General features: G+C 44.5%; 2 long non-coding RNA genes across 2 annotated transcripts in view; both read right to left on the bottom strand.

Moving 5' to 3' along the window:
* Positions 1-502, bottom strand: part of LOC106985507 (uncharacterized) — a 71,934-nt gene extending 71,432 nt beyond the window's left edge. The window contains exon 1 of the long non-coding RNA XR_001431917.3: positions 384-502. This is a non-coding gene — a long non-coding RNA (uncharacterized LOC106985507). The remainder of the gene's footprint in view (positions 1-383) is intronic.
* Positions 503-526: 24 nt separating this feature from the next.
* On the bottom strand, positions 527-14,743 carry LOC128314765 (uncharacterized). The gene is made up of 3 exons (XR_008296795.1): positions 14,208-14,743; positions 12,610-12,719; positions 527-640 (listed from the first exon to the last, which is right to left on the bottom strand). It is a non-coding gene; the product is annotated as an uncharacterized LOC128314765 (long non-coding RNA).
* Positions 14,744-16,364: the final 1,621 nt, after the last annotated feature.

Here is a 16,364-nt window from a genome sequence, read left to right as displayed (position 1 = left end):
ATGCAATGTGATCAATCCTCACATGAAGAGAGAAACTAAATAAATGCTTGGGGAGCCCTGGACAGAAAGTACAGCTTCTTTGGATCTCTATTAGTAAAATGACTGGGTCTGCATAGATAACCTTTAAAGCCCTCCAGTCCTGACCCCATCCCAACACTCTATGGCTCCTGAGGGCCTCCCTTCGGTGTCCAGGACTGCTACACAGGGCGTAAGCACACTCATGACCATCCATTTACTTTTCTCCACATTCTAGAATGTTCCATCAGATTATCAACAGGGTGGGTCACAGTTTGTAAATGCAAACCCATAGCCAATTAGTGGAAGAGGAGGTGAGCCTGCCATTCGATAATCATCAGACCACCTCAGACACTTCCAAAACTTACCTCATGACATTCCTGGGTCCTTAGGTAAATCCTTAGACTTGAGGCTTAAGAAAATGAATCACACATGTGTCTTCCTCTCTGATGTGATGTGCAATGGTCTGGGTGAAGCATCGTAGCTGTTCTATATAAATACAAGAAGGATTTGAATACATAAGATGATGAGCAAGGTAGGAGGGAGAATGAGAATCAGAGAAAGTTCCAGGAGTCATCATCATTCTGCTAGTGGACCACTTTCTGGGGTTCCTTTCCTGTAGCGCCTACAATAGTTTATTACAAATAAACACAAAGTTAATCCACAAAATGGCTTAGTCTCCTTCCCTGAACATGCAGATCCTTTAGCCAGAGACGGGGGCGGGGGGGCTCGTCCACACACCAGGTGTCATCTGGACAAAGGGGGTTTCTGCTCTCCTCGCTCTCCAGGCTAATAGCACATTTCAGACACAGTGGAAATAAAAACCCGTCATCCAGTCATCCACTGCTGCTGTCGACGCCAGCACTGCAGTTCTCAACAGAGGCAACTGGCTCCCGGCCATCCACATATTCCCACCTCTCACTGCGGTCATCATTCTGGTCATTAGATCGCAACAATAGTAGCCAGATAACCACAGTCAGAACAGAGAGAGAGCGTTCTTTAATGCATTCCCAGTATGGACCTCCCCAGTGTGGCTGGTCACACTGAAGAAAAATCATGCAATTATTTGTACCACCACCTCTGTGTGTGTGTGTGTGTGTGTGTGTGTGTGTGAGAGAGAGAGAGAGAGAGTGAGAGAGAGAGAGAGAGAGAAAGAGAGAGAGAGAGAGAGAGAGAGAGAGAATGGATGGGGCAGAGGCAGCACCTACTAGTAGCCAGGTATTATGTTAGGTACTCTGCATGCATTATCTTGTTTTGTTTTCACAATCATCCTGCCACATAAAAGCTCTATGGTCTCTATTTTACATAGAAACTGAGGCTCAGAGATATTTGCTAACTTGCCCAAGGTTACACAGCTAACAAGCAGTGGGAACTGGCCTCAAACCTGGAGGCGCATTCTTACCCATTACGCTCAGCTACCTCCCCTAGCTTTTGTTCTTTTCCCAGAGGTGATGTGATTCAATCCCACAACCCGCCCAGTTTGGGGGGTTTTTTTGGCCTAACAGAATTTCTTCCATGACCCCACTCCCAGTTTGTTCTGCTCCCTAATCCCGAGATGGAAAAGTTACCAGATGAGACAGTATACTTGTAACTAAAATATCAATGTCATTCCCGGAGTGCTGCTGGGAATATACAAAAGTGCTCTGTGTTTATCAGTAAGCAGATAGTACATACGTGAACTCAACCTCTGACAATGTATGCGCATATGTATTTGGGTAGATCCAACACATGGGATCCTCTCAAAAAAGATCTTGAGAGAACTTTTATCCATCCAACACATTTTTATTGCCTATCTCCCACGTGACACTGGAACAATACTAAATGACTAGTTTGATCTTTGCATTTCTGGGGCAGACACGTAAGCAGGTGCAAATAGAGGGAAGAACAGACAAACTTCACAAATGTGCTGCCAGCCAAATCCTTTGACTGCCATGTGGAAAGACCAGAAATATAGGGAAAAGTTTTGAAGGAAGTAACATTTTAATTAAGCCTTGAAGGCTGAGAAGAATTTTGACAAGTGTAGAAGGGGAAGAAGAAATTCCAGGGGACACTGGGGGTAAAGAAAATAAGGTGGTAAGCTGAAGTCAGATCTTCACCAGAGAAAATAGTCTATTCTGATTGGTAGGTAAGAGGCCATTCGGGACTCTTGAGAGGAGCTTGACAGACAGAAGGGGCCAAACCATACAGGACCTTTACAGAAGACAGGGGGTGTTTTTGTACACCCGCCACCCATATTGCCTTTAGACAGCTGCTCCTCCTTCACTACGTGTGGTCCCAGTGGGTCTGTCATCACTGAGACCAGGCATCCACAGTCGTGGGGTGGGCACATGGCTCGGGAGGACCTAATCAGAGCCGGCATGAATGACTGGTCTAGGGCTGGACACAAGATCCTAGTAGGGTCAATCAGGGCTTCCCTGGCTTCACACGATAACAGACAAAAGAAGTGCTTCTTTCTTCCTATGTTGAAAGATTATCAGCTTGCATGTGGGCGGCCATCTTCCCCACTTTCTGAACAGACTGTGCCTGTAGAGTGAAGCCATGACAGTGAGGGACCTGAAGCCAGGAGGTGACAGAGAGAGACAGGGCCCAGAAGACATTGATTGAGCCCCTGCACCCACCTCTGTCTGAGGCTCTAGATCCATCCTTAGACTCCTCAGTCACGTGAGCCATTAACTGATCTCCCTTGAGCTAGTTTGAGCCAAGAGTCCTGACCGGTTCGGCTACGAATGTTATACTAAGGAGTTTGGGCTTCCTGAGGTAGGGCTGGGAAGCCACTGAAAAGCCTCTCCTCTTCAATGTTTAGAGAACAGACTTGTACTGCAGACGGAAAGTCTATGGAGAGATTAAACAACCTTTCAGGGGTCAGAGGCAACATCCACAGAACCTTCTAACTCATTATGCAAATGAAAGCAGTTAAACCCTTTCCACAGCAAACACACTTTGCTACCAAAAGCTACCCAAAGAGCCACACTAAATGATAAACCTGAGTTAGAGCTGCACATTACTCCCAGTATCGTCAGCAAAATCTGGATAGTAGACGTCTCACCCCACAGGGTGACTATATCTCAAGAGGAGCAGGTGACTTGTAAGGTCAAGGAACAGGGCCTGAAACAGCATTACTGTAACAAATGTGAAGGGTCCAGTTACCTCCCTCTCTGAAACCCAAGACGTTTGAAGGAAAAGAGGTGCTGAAATATCTGCCGCTGGCAGTGACACCTGAGAACACGGGTGACCGCCCCTGCCCCCACCCCGCGCATGCAAGGGCAGGGATCGGGCCTTTTGCTGCAAATAGCTTTGAACCTTCTGCTTACCTCCAGCCCTCGCTTCTATCTCTGAGAAAAAAAGAAAACCACTTTGCTCTTAGCCCCAGGCCAAGTGTATCAGGTTACTGTCACTTTGGCAGGTCCCTGTCACAAGATGAACCCTGACCAAATAGGAGCTACTCAGGGCTGGGAAAAGCCTCAAGTGGGCACTTGATCTTCCAGTGCCTCTGGATAAGAGAACATATAAGCCCAGGAATGTGCTTCCTCCGACCTGGAAGGCTCTGCCTCTGGGGCAGTTTCTTACCAGTCTGACTTAACATAGCAACAGGGTGGCAGGGGTGGTGGGGGGTTGGGGGGGGTGCCAGGGTGGCTCAGGTGGTTAGGCATCTGACTTCAGCTCAGGTCATGATCTCACAGTCCGTGAGTTCGGGCTCCACATAGGACTCTGTGCTGACAGCTCAGAGCCCAGAGCCTGCTTCGGATTCGGTGTCTCCCCTTCTCTCTGCCCCTCCCATGCTCATGCTGTGTCTCTCAATAATAAATAAATGTTAAAAAAAAATTTAACATAGCAACAAGGAGATGAAGTGGGGACAAAGGGGGTGGCATCGCCTGTCGTCACCCTCTGCCCATACCAACTCCTCCTCCCACTGCCCTTATAGGACACAGAACGAAAAGCCTGGGAGAAGCAGGACATCAGCCAGTGGCCACTCAGCCTAGGAGTGCTTAGCAGCATATGTGTACAAAGGAAGCTGGGGCAGGGGGAGGAGGCACGGAGATCCCAGGACCCACCACGGCTGGGGCTTAGAAGACTCAAAGCAAACTCTTCCGGCCATCACCCCACTGTATGTGACTAATTCCCAGACACTCATTTTTCACATTTCAACAACTCTGAAATAGGAATGTATCTGTAATCAATGGTGTGGCATACTTGAAAATTGTTAGCTTTTCCTTTCTTGGGGATTTCAGAAATAATGGTGTGTTTTACAGCTGATGTTTTTCTAGTTTCAAAAAAATAACGATATGCAAGACCACCTGCTCACAGTGTTAAACTAAAACTCCCAGTCTATTCCCCAGAGACATTTTATAATCCAAAAGACCCACTGCAGCAGTGAGAGCAGGAGTCACAAAAACCAGAAGGGACCCTGGTGCTGCAAGAGAGGCAAATGGTCTACGCCACTCAGTGTCCTCAGAAGTTGTAATGTACAAAAGAAGGTATGAGCTACAAATCACTCACATTTGGAAAATGGCAGATTGATGCCTCCTATAAGAAGTCATCAGCTCCGATAAGCATTTCTCATCTTGATGCCTGAGTTGAGGGCACATGATGGCAGGGGTGATAAAGTGATTGGGATGCTGGTAATATGATGATGACAATGATAAGACCTAACATTTAGATAGACCTTTATAGTTCTCAGAACATTTTCCTGCGCATTACATGACCTCATGACCTCAGCTGGTATCACCACCCTTTTTTTAAAGTTTATTTCTTTATTTTGAGATTTATATATAGATATACATATAGATAGATAGGTATAGATAGGTATAGATATATAGATATAGATATAGATATAGATATAGATATAGATATAGATATATACAGAGAGAGAGAGAGAGAGAGAGAACAGGGGAGGGGCAGAGAGAGAGGGAGAGAAAGAATCCCAAGCAGGCTCTGTGCTGTCAGCGCAGAGCCCAACATAGGGCTCGATCCCGTGAACCATGAGATCATGACCTGAGCCATAATTAAGAACCGGACGCTTAACCAACTGAGCCACCCAGGCACCCCTCTTCCCCCTTTCTATAGATGAGGACACTGAAATATAAGACATGGGTGTCTCACCCAAAGTAGCATGGTTAGTCAATAGTTAGTCAATGGTGGAGATTTTACCAGACTTCTCAGCAATACAATCTTTCCTTATGACCCTTCAACTATTCCACCAGGAACGAGGGAAAGATTGAGCCTGAGGCAGACCTTTCTCCAATCCTTTCGAGCTCACAAAGTAGAAATGAGTGTGATAAGTTTACTTTTTTACCAACATTCCAGAAAAGAAAATGTTGGTTAAGGAGAGTTGAAAGGACAAACTCGTGTTTTAAGTGTCCATGTTTAAAATGATGTGCATAAATAAACAATTAAATAAACAAATCTATGTGAGTATTAACACTGAGATTTGAAATTTTTGTATAATAAATTATGTTTGCCTCAAAGGCACTTTTGTTAAAGTGGTACAAATTTAGAAAATAATAAAAGGTTCAAAATGTTGAAAAGTAGTTACACAATCAATTAGCCCCCAGTTAAGGAGTGCCTTTAGCAAGCAATACACACACACACACACACACACACACACACACACAAAGAGAGAGAGAGAGAGAGAGAGAGAGAGAGAGAGAGACAGGCTGTGATGGAACTCTTCCCTCATGGGAGCAGACAACGCAATTACAATGCAATTAGGGGGACATTAAAAGATATATCAACACACAATAGTAAGTGACCAGCCCAAATAGGGGAAAGAGGACTATGGCTAGGATTGTCAAAGCAGGCTACCTGGCGAAAGAAGGACTTGAGATAGGCCTTAAAGGATGTCAGGATTTGGCTCAGCTGGGAGGAGGGAGAGCTGGCATTCCTGTGTCCAGCGAACAGGTGAAGAAACAAACAAAATGTTATCTAGGGCTTGGCATATGGCAGGGTGCTCACTGAGGGTCACTGAGGGGAAATGGAAATGAACAGCCGTTTCTCTGGAAAAAGTACAAGCCCGGCTAGAAAAGCGGAATATAAATAGAGTCTTAAGAGTCTTAGGAGAGAGTTCCAAGGAAAGGTTATAAAGTTCTTTAAAAACAAGACTAAGGCATTTGAATTTCAACCTATAAATAATGAGGAGCCACTGAAGGTTTTTGAGCAGCACAAAGGGTGGTAGGAGTAGACTTTACACAGATACCTGCAGCACGTCAGTGATGGACCCCCTAGAAAATTTCCATGTAAAACAGTGGGAGGGGATCGTTGAGATAGAGACCTTATCTAAAGTGGATCCTGAGATGGGTACAGCTGACTTCTGTGATGGCCCAACCGCTCGGTCCTCAAGGACACACGACAGAGTTTAGGCTGTCAGTGGGCATACAGGCAGAAATGTCCCACAGCAGTGGAACTCAGGTCTCTCACTCAGGAGAAAGGCACAAACTACATTTATATATAAATAGATGGAGACGGAAATAAATGCGGATGTTAGTTTTCCACGTTGATTAATAAATTTCAACAGCTAGTTTCATATACGTGTGTATATCTGCATCAGTAGACGATACACAGATGAATGGTAGACAGACAGACAGATATGTTTGGCATTTGTGCTTCTGATTCTCTCTCCTCTCATTCTCTAGTCTTTCTCTCCTCCCTCTTCTACAATCCAGCACCGCATGTCACTGAGATAAGTTCTGAGGCTGACTTTTTCAGATAATGACAATGTGCCTTTCCAGCAACAGGAAAACTCCAATATTGCCTTGCTTCTGATCTGCAAGAGTACTGAAGATAGAAACACCTGCTGGAACCATGATTGGCACAGCTCATTCATTTGACAAGTATTTCTTGAGCACCTCCCAGGTGCTGGCACGGTGCTTGGTGCTGGAGGTACAGCTGTAAATAGGACCTTTTTCATTCATTCACTTAACAAGTGTTTCTCGAACACATTCTATGTATAAAGCTCTGTGCAAAGAGCTGTGTTGGTCGTGGTTCCTTACTTCAAACGATCACAGCCTCGCAAGAAAGAAAATAAACCCCTACTGGCAATATCAATATACATGAAGTCATCACCTTGCAGGGAGTACATTCACGACTCTGGTCTCAAATAAAGTGTTCCACTCCATACACCCGCGGGGGAAGTAAGGTCTGGGGAGGAAATGAAACCTTTATAACTGTCCTGAGCATGTGGGATTAACAAGTGCTCTTGTAAAAGCAAATGCCAACTGCGAAGCTGCCTATTGGCCTGTGGCCTCCTCAAAGGCATTTATGTTTATTTATTTATTTGTTTATTTATTTGCTAGATTTATCACATTTGCAGGCTGTGCCATTTGGCCTCAGGGTCAAATAAATCTCTTTTAAAACCTTAACATCATTCTTAAGCATTGTGTACCCCTGCCTGCCCCTGACGGACTTTTCTAAAGGCTTTACAAGAACAGAATTAAATCCATTTTACAAATAAATACACTGGGAACAATAGAGCTTAAATGCATCACAGAAGGCAAAAATAAACTCCAGGAAAAATCTGAAGGTAAGGCAAAAATGTCCTACCGCCCCTTTTTGAATCCTCAAAGTTAAAAAAAAAAAAAATGGTGGTGGGTAGAATTTTACCTCTCTTCTTCTTGGCACATGTCCCGGTGTAGAAGGCATTTTCTCCATGAGGATTTGTCACAAGGTCCAGGAAGACAGCCAAGAATCATAACAAAGTGTGGAATGGAATGGAATGGAAATACATTTTTAAGAAAGCTGGCCATGTCATTTGAAAATTCAGCCGAGGCAGATTCAACTCCCAAGGCCTAAGGCTGTCTCTGGGAGACAGTTAAACAGGAAAGAATAACTGACTGCTTGAGACTCCGATTCACGTTATTATTCTACTAACATCGCTAATATTGTGTTAAATTATCCTTTCATTTATTCGTCAAACATTTATCCAGCACTAGGTACTCAGCACAGAATTAGCTGCCATGGAACATCCACACAAAAAATAAGGCAGGTCTCTGGTTTTAAGGAGTATTCATGCAAATTAAAAATCACAGAGTAATGAATCCTAGAAAAGTTGCCATCACAGCCTGAGGAAGGTGCTCCATATGAGCAGATGACTGTTACATTGTCACATAACCTCAGTCTACCATTTTCTCATTTTCTTCTCCTATGCCCTAGAATATAGCAAGACATATTCATTCTACTACAGAAACAATTTGCTTTTTCTACAAGGTGTTGACTTATTTGGGGTAAACTGGTGTATTTAGAAAGACATGGTGATATTTGCTATTGAAAACGTGTGGTTTTTTTGTTGTTGTTCCCATTATTACCTTAAACCACAATTTTAGATTAACCAACAGACCCCCAGCCCCACCTGCATTGGGTAAGGGACCTTCTACCCTACAATTTGTACCACAATAACTAAAAAAGACCAGAAGCCAAGCCTTAAATATTTATGATTCTCTACCCTCCCCCTGCCCACCCCCCCTAAAAACAGGACTGATTAGTAGGAGTTCAATAAATACTTAATAGATTAGATAAACAGTTGCAGGATCTTGTCATCTTATAGCCAACATCTCCTCTAAAATTTCTAATCAAAATGTAGCAAGATTTCTATACAATTGACATTGTGAAGCTAACCTTACTTCATCATCCATTTATAATGTACCTTTATTTTTTTTTTTTTAAAAGAGTGTTGACGAAAGTTGTATGTTCTTGGACAAGCCAGTGTGCCTCTCTGAACTGTAGATTCCTTCTCTGCACTCCCCACACGGGCGGGTTTTGAGGCTCTAATTGGATAATGTATCCAAAAGCACCCTATAAACTATCAAGGATGTGAAAGAGTAGCAATCTAGGAAAGCTGATCTATATTTAAATATAACAGTAATTTGGGGCGGCTGGGTGGCTCAGTCGGTTGGGCGTCCGACTTCGGCTCAGGTCATGATCTCGCGGTCTGTGAGTTCGAGCCCCACGTCGGGCTCTGTGCTGACAGCTCAGAGCCTGGAGCCTGTTTCAGATTCTGTGTCTCCCTCTCTCTCTCCGACCCTCCCCCATTCATAGTGTGTCTCTCTCTGTCTCAAAAATAAACGTTAAAAATAAAAAATTTAAATAGAACAGTAATTTAAAATTTCTATTCACCATTAGTGTCTTCTTATCTTTTCATAACAAAAATTCTTATTAGTGTAATTGTATTTTTGGCTTAATAAATGTTAGCTACTGTTCAGCTACATTTTGTGTCAACTAAGTCTGATAAACTTGCCTAAAGACCTAACAAATGACATGGTCATTTCTATGGAACTATGCAATCTGTGGTCCAAACAACGGACTTAAAAATGAATTTTTAAATCATCACCCATTTACAAGTAGGAATTATGCAGTAAATAGGGTTCTGAAACTGACAAATTAAAAAAAAAAAAAAACTTCTGAGAATAATTTCAAGAGCAGAATGGCACATTCTGCCAAAGTCAAAAACCACATATTCCATGGACATATCAAATTGTAACCGTGATTTTAACAATTTAGCAGGTTTGGGAAGAACAAACTGCAGACATTTTCTTTCTGATTCTTACAGAATCCTTTTAACCAGAATGGCAAATTCCTGTTGGTGGGGGGGGGGGGGGGGAGGGCGGGGGGGTGGAGGGAGGATCACCAGAGCAGTCACCAGTGAAAGATCCAATGTCAACCCCAAGACATGACTATTCAGCTATGGAATGAGCTTTCTCCAAAAGTATTTGAAATCCTCTATCCAAGAAAAAAAACCTAGACAAGAATTATTGAATTCCGTAAAGCTCACAGAACTCCTAATTTAATGGAACGATCTTGTCTTGCCAAAATGAACAGTCCTGTTCATTGCCTGCCCCCAGGGACCTTCCAGCCTCCTACCTCACCAGCCCACCCCATAAATGCTTGGCCTCACCCCCTAGTAAATGGCCAACAATCCCCGGAGACACTATGGGCGCGCAAGACACGTTTTTCAGACATGCTATTCCTGACTCCCGTCTCTGCGGTCTCCTGTGAATTGTTCAAGATCCAAGTTCACCTCCTTCCTTCCCCACATATTCCAGAGACAGTTGCTCCTTCCTTGGGCCTTTTACCATGTCAGGCACTGACTGCTTGTGTGATGATTCCCTTCTGCTTGCTTGTCTACTGACTCTAAGACCAGAGGAGCAGAAATCTCTTCAGGCACTCTTCTGAATGCTTTAACATCTATTAACTAAGTTAATACTCATATTATGTCCTATGACAATGATGCCTACTTTCACTAACCCCACTTCACAGGCGAGGGGACTGAGGCTTGGAAAAGTTAAGTAGCTTGCTCACGGCTCACACCCATAAATGGCAGAGCTGAGATTTGAATGCAGGGTCTGTGTTCTTCTTCACTACGCTATCCTGGCTCCCAAAAACTGCACAGAGCAGAAGCATAAAGGTTCAGAAGCTGGCCTAAAATTTGACAAGAATCGCCTTTCCTCACAAGGAAGACTATATCCAAAGGCAGTCCTAGCACTTCCTTGGGTGCAGCCTCGCTTCGGAGCTGCCCCAAACAGAAGGGGTAGGAAAATTCTCATTTTGTGGCTAATTGAATTGGTGCCTCCCTCTCAAATGTAATGACATCCAAAGCCATTTTATTAGTCCTCTTGGGACTCTTTGCAAAAATCCTTCCTCTGCTGTATTAGATTAGACGCCCTGTAGAAAATAAGGTCAGAATCTTCCAGGATATTTCTTTGTTGCTCCTGCCTACACCAGGGCACACACGGGTCCCTCAGTTTAGTCTCCCAGGTTCCCTTCAAAACACCCCAGGAAGAGATCAGAATATCTTCTAAACACAAGAATCAAGCTGACGCTCATCTACCAGCACCTACCTCATCATGCCTCAGGGGCTAGTACTATGTGTTTCTGGATGCACCATTGAAACCATTCGCTAACACAGCTCAGGGTGACAGAGGTGGCCCATTTGAAAACAAATTACCTTTGTCCCTGACCACCCCATAGATATGAACAGCCTTTGAAAAACTTGGCTGTGTCCTAAAAGGTCTTTTGAGGACACCATGGTGTCCTCTTTATTAAGCATGCGACTTGGACAGAAGGTCAAGGCTTCCTACCCTCCCGTGGATTTGTCTACACATCCTCAGGCTGGAGAGAAACCAAAGAAGGGCGTTTCCTGACTGCAAATTCGTCTTTTCCAAAAAATATTCCTAATGATAACTACGTTTCTGGAGTGCTTATTCTCCGTGTCTGGCCCTGTGCTGAGCACTGATAATCTAGGGAGTGAACATGGAATGCTGATTCTCAATATAATGTAAAAATTGGGCTCTAGAACTGGGTTGCATGGATTTGAACCTATAGCCCACATTTTTACTACACTACACTAAGAATCAGCATTCAATGTTCATCTGGAAAATGGGTTTAATAAAGGAGCCTCACTTATACAGTTGATGCAAATGTCTCATGTGTTCATATATGCAAAGTTCTTAAATCAGTGCCTGGCACTTGGTAAACCCTGTGGAAGGGTTAGTGATTTGTCTTTCTCCCCAACATCAGTTTCTCCTCTCTCTCAATGTCCTGGTTAAAGCAATTCACCCTGATTAGTCAAGCTGATGTTCCTCAACTTTTTTTTTCCATGTATCAAGTTCACTAATAAGTTTTCTGTCTTAACCAAGTACATGCACAAATACATATAAAACCTTAAAAAAGGTTTCATGAAACACTGTTCATGTTTATCATATGCTACACGCTCTGAGATTCTCTATTCACTACTGTCCTATTTTGTTTCTTTTCTCTGTGGCTTCAAGATAGCCACAATCCACTAAATTTATTTCATGACTTACCAATAGGTTTCTGCAGATGGTCTAGGAAAACAAAGCAAAACACTGATCTAAGGTAACCATCATTCATTAAATTCTAACACCACCCCTATGAGGTAAGTACTATCATCTAGTTCATTCAACAAAGGCGGGAACTCAGGCACAGAAAGATTAAGGAACTTACATAAGGTCTCACAACTTTCCAGCAATTCACACAGGCACCTATGATGATTGCCCCTGGTTAAGGGGCCTAAGTTAGCTGGCCTAAGTTAGCTCAACTGAAGTGAATATGGATAAAGTCATGTGGACATTGACATCCATGCTACAGCGGAAGTGGAACAGGTCCGAGGAGAGTTGACACTGTGAACAGCAGGCTAGAAACCAGAAGAGAGATGCTCCTTGACGAGATGGCTCCACTTGGACGCTAGTCTACTCTAAAGTGCCTCTGTTACAAGCTAAGGAGTTCCCCATTTGGTCAGTTTGGGTTGGGTTTTCTGCTACTTGCGGACAAAAGTATCTACATATCTTAACTGATATGTTGCCTTATTATACCCCAATATCATCACTATTTTGCAGAAAAAGAAGCTCAAAAAATTTACCAGGGGAGTCCTACTAGTAAAAGGGGAGCCAAGATTCAAACCAAGGTCTAACTTCAAGACACTATACCAAACAGCTCACAGTAGATGGTGTGCTAAATTATAAAGGACAAAATCAGGGGGGTGGGTTATAATATACGTTGCCTTTTTCCAAGAAAAGTCATCATCACCTGCACCCCCCCACCACCACCACCCAAGCACGCTGCCTGCACGCTCCCAAATGCTCTTACCTCCTTTTCACTTTATCTCACAGCTATTTATGCTCCCATCTTGGGTTTTCCAGGAGACTCTAAGCTCTTAAAGGACAGGGTTCATGGGACGCAGCTTTATAGCTCCATGCCTGCGTGTTGGAATCACATAAGAAATACACAAGGAACTGATTGTCCTTAAATCACTCTTTGTCCCACTTAAAAGTAACAGGGAGTGGGGAAGAAACGCTGCAATATTTAGTGGCAAGTTTTACACAGATTTCACCCAACACGACTCGGTCTCAGGTGTGTGCTACGTGCTGCTCCTTTTAACTGTCTCTATCAGAAGGGCAAAAGGCGAAAGCAAGATGGGCAGGATCATTTTCAAAACAGATAAACTATTGGCACTGTCCCTGACGCCAGGACCAGACCCGCTAAATCTGGCCCCTGTGAGTCTTCAGGTCTGATCTAATCCTACCCTTAAAGCCAAACTCGCATCCACTTTGGACTATGGCCTGGCTCTGAGTGCATTTTGAATCCCAGGACTGATGGCTTTGCCAACATTTTATGTGTTCCCTGGGAAACTCCTGGAGCGCCACTGTGTTCAAGAGGCAAACAGCTTTGACCATGGCGTTCAGCACTCACAGTCCTTCAGTGGCTTCCCCGCCTACCAGATCCAGTGGAAACTGGAATGCTTGGGGGCGCTCCACAATACAACACACGTTTTCAATCTTAACCTATAGATTTCCTCTGCCCTTGGCCAACTGGCTTAGTCACAGGTGCCCCAGACTTGCCCCACACTGGCTTACTTCCTGGTCACTGTGTGGGTCACGTCCATGCGGGTGCCCCTGCCTACATGCCTTTGCAGCCTCCCTGTCTGTCATGATCATATCTTTTCTGGAAGGCCCAGTTCCCAGACCACCTCTCTCATGGAGTCTCTACCCATGCTAGACGTACTGTCTTCCCATTTGGAACCCTCATAGCATTTTTCTTATACCTCTCTTAGAGAAAATATTACAATTATTAGGGGATTGGCTTCTGGCAACCAATTATAATGTAATATTTATTATTATTACTAACGTTTACTGAGGTTTGCAAATGTCAAGCATTGTCTTAAGTGCTCTATATACATTAGCTCATTTAACCCTAGCTATACCCTATGAAGGAAGTAAAAATAGAGATAATAGTAGCCTATTTTTTCAGGTTATTATGAGGATTGAATGACAAATACATGCTCTTACAACTGAGCTTCTTGTGAGCCTGGCACACAGTAAATGCTCAATATGTGTTTATTACATCATCATCAACATCATCACCACTGTCAAACCCATTTTACAGATGAGGAAACTGAGTTTTAAAGTGGTTTGCATATAATTACTCAACTAGTAAAACCTGGAACTTGCATACTGTGTTAATCACTGCATTTTAATATTAAGCCCCTTTAGGGTTGGCATTTGATGAACACATCTTTTTTCCTGTTCAGAGTTTAGCACAGAACCTTACCGAGTCGGCCTATAAGTATATGCTGAAATGAATAGATTACATCTGAAACCATCAAGAATTTCATGATCTTGCTAAGGGGTTTCCATTGGTAGCCACTGAATACTGTATTTTCCTGGATAAGGCAAAAACTCGCATACCTGCTATATACGCTTTTCTGAATGTAGACTGACTTCTTATTCTCCAATCCTTGCCAGTGAAGCGCTTTCCTTCGGCTCTTAAAAACACCCTCTTCCAATGCAGGAAGTAAACAAAGACTGCTATTTCTACAGTTTTAACGTGAGCAGAACATGTTGCAAAGACCCCGCGTGCCGAAGCCATCCCTCCCGGAGCCCCGTCACAGGAGGTAAAAGGATGTTAACAGCATTATCCACGCCGACGCTTCTCTCCTATCACCTTCATCTCTGATTTTCAGTCCAGGCTGCTCAGGTTTGTTTATGTCGCCATAAATTAAAGGACACGCTTTTTACACGCCCTGAATCCGTGTCATTCCAGATGACAGAGTAAGAGAAAAATAGTTTCCCATAACCCTCTCGAATGTCCTGGTATGAAGTTGCACCAAGGAGCGTGCTTCCCAGCCGGGCCTCCCGATACCTGGACGGGAGCGTGGCCGCCTGAAAGGAACAAGCCACCCGCAGCAGGCTGCCCCCTGGGCCGGAGCGGGATCGCTTTCACCCACGCATGAGCTGAAGCTTCTCGCCCCAGGCGAAGGCTAACCATGAAAATCGCTCAGATGTGTGGCTCCTCGACTGGACCACAATGTTTCAATTTGTTTCACCAACACTTGCAAAGTGACCTATGGCTTCACCTAAAGCCCCGGATAGTCCTGCTGTGCAGAGCGCCTCCCCCCCGCCCCCCCCCTCCCCCCCACCGAAATCAACTACAAGTGCTGAATCTTGACTAGCCAGGGTCCCCCCCGCCCATCCTGACTTGGCCCCTGCTGTGCTGAAACCGGGGCAGACCCTAGGCTCTCAGCCACAGGAGGCTGATGGCAGATACTGAGCTGCCCACCTGAGAGGAGAGGCCGAAGGTGAGTGCCGGAGGGTGAAGAAACCCCTCCCCGACCACTCACAGAGCCCTGCGTTTTTCACACACGAAGATTGCAGAAGTAACAGGCGTATGACACGCGCACATTCACGCTCACCTACCTTTCCACACTTATTGCATGGGACACCTCGTCGTCATCACGGCAATCTGAGGTCCTGCAGAGATGAGAACGCTGAGCCTCAGAAAGTTTCAGAATTATGTGCCTAAGGTTATTCAGCCAGTTAGCGGCAGAATCAAGACTCAAATGACAGTGATATCACTGGACTAGGACCTATGTTATATTTTTTTTAATGTTTATTTATTTTTAAGAGAGAAAGAGCTCAAGCGGGGGAGGGGCAGAGAGAGAGGGAGACACAGAATCCCAAGCAGGCTCCAGGATCTGAGCTGTCAGCACAGAGCCCAACACGGGGTTGAACCCATGAACCGTGAGTTCATGACCTCAACAGAAGTCAGATGCTTAACCCACGAAGCCACCCAGGTGCCCCATGGACCAGGACCTATTTTATGTGCAAGGAGAAGACAGTGACTCTGGCAGTAGTCCTCAACACTGGTCACATGTGTATCACCAGAGATCTTATAGAAATGACAGTCCTCTGGCCCACCACAGGGCCAACTGCATCCTAATGACAGGGGAAAGGGTCCAAACACGACTGCTGTTATTAGTCAGCATTCTCCACAGAAACCAGTAGGATGCATATACATGAAGAGAGAGATTTATTTTAAGGAACCGTTTCATGTGATTATGGAGGCTGGCAAATCCAGTATCTGCAGGGTAAGTGGTCAGGCCGGAAACCCAGAAAGCCAGTGCTGCACTGGAAGTCCAAACGGTGCCTGCCAACAGAATTCCCTCTTGCTTGGGAGAGTTCAGTCCTCTGTTTGATTCAGGCCATCACCTGATTGGATGAGGCCCACCCACATTATGGGAAGAGTCCACTTTGATCAAATTAAGTGTCAAATTCATCCAGAAACACCTTCACAGAAACACCCAGAATGATGTTCAATCAAATGCCTGGGCACTGTGGCACAGCTAAGTTGACACATAAAGGTAACCGTCATGGGTCATTTTACAGCTTCGCAGATGCTTCTCCTGTCTAGCCGGGGTGAAGAACCACTTACCTTCCATTCCACGTATCCACCACTGCCTACAGTCTCTTCAAAACCAAAGACTGCCTAGCCTTTAACAAATTGCCCAGGACAGAAAAAGATAAGGTATTTTATGTCTATACCAGGGAAACTACTTTCAGAGAAAG

The sequence above is a fragment of the Acinonyx jubatus genome, chromosome A2 (genome assembly GCF_027475565.1).
Source record: "Acinonyx jubatus isolate Ajub_Pintada_27869175 chromosome A2, VMU_Ajub_asm_v1.0, whole genome shotgun sequence".
NCBI classification, from domain to species: domain Eukaryota; kingdom Metazoa; phylum Chordata; class Mammalia; order Carnivora; family Felidae; genus Acinonyx; species Acinonyx jubatus.
The sequence above is the reverse complement of the archived record's forward strand: the minus strand, read 5'-3'. Positions and strand labels throughout refer to the sequence as shown.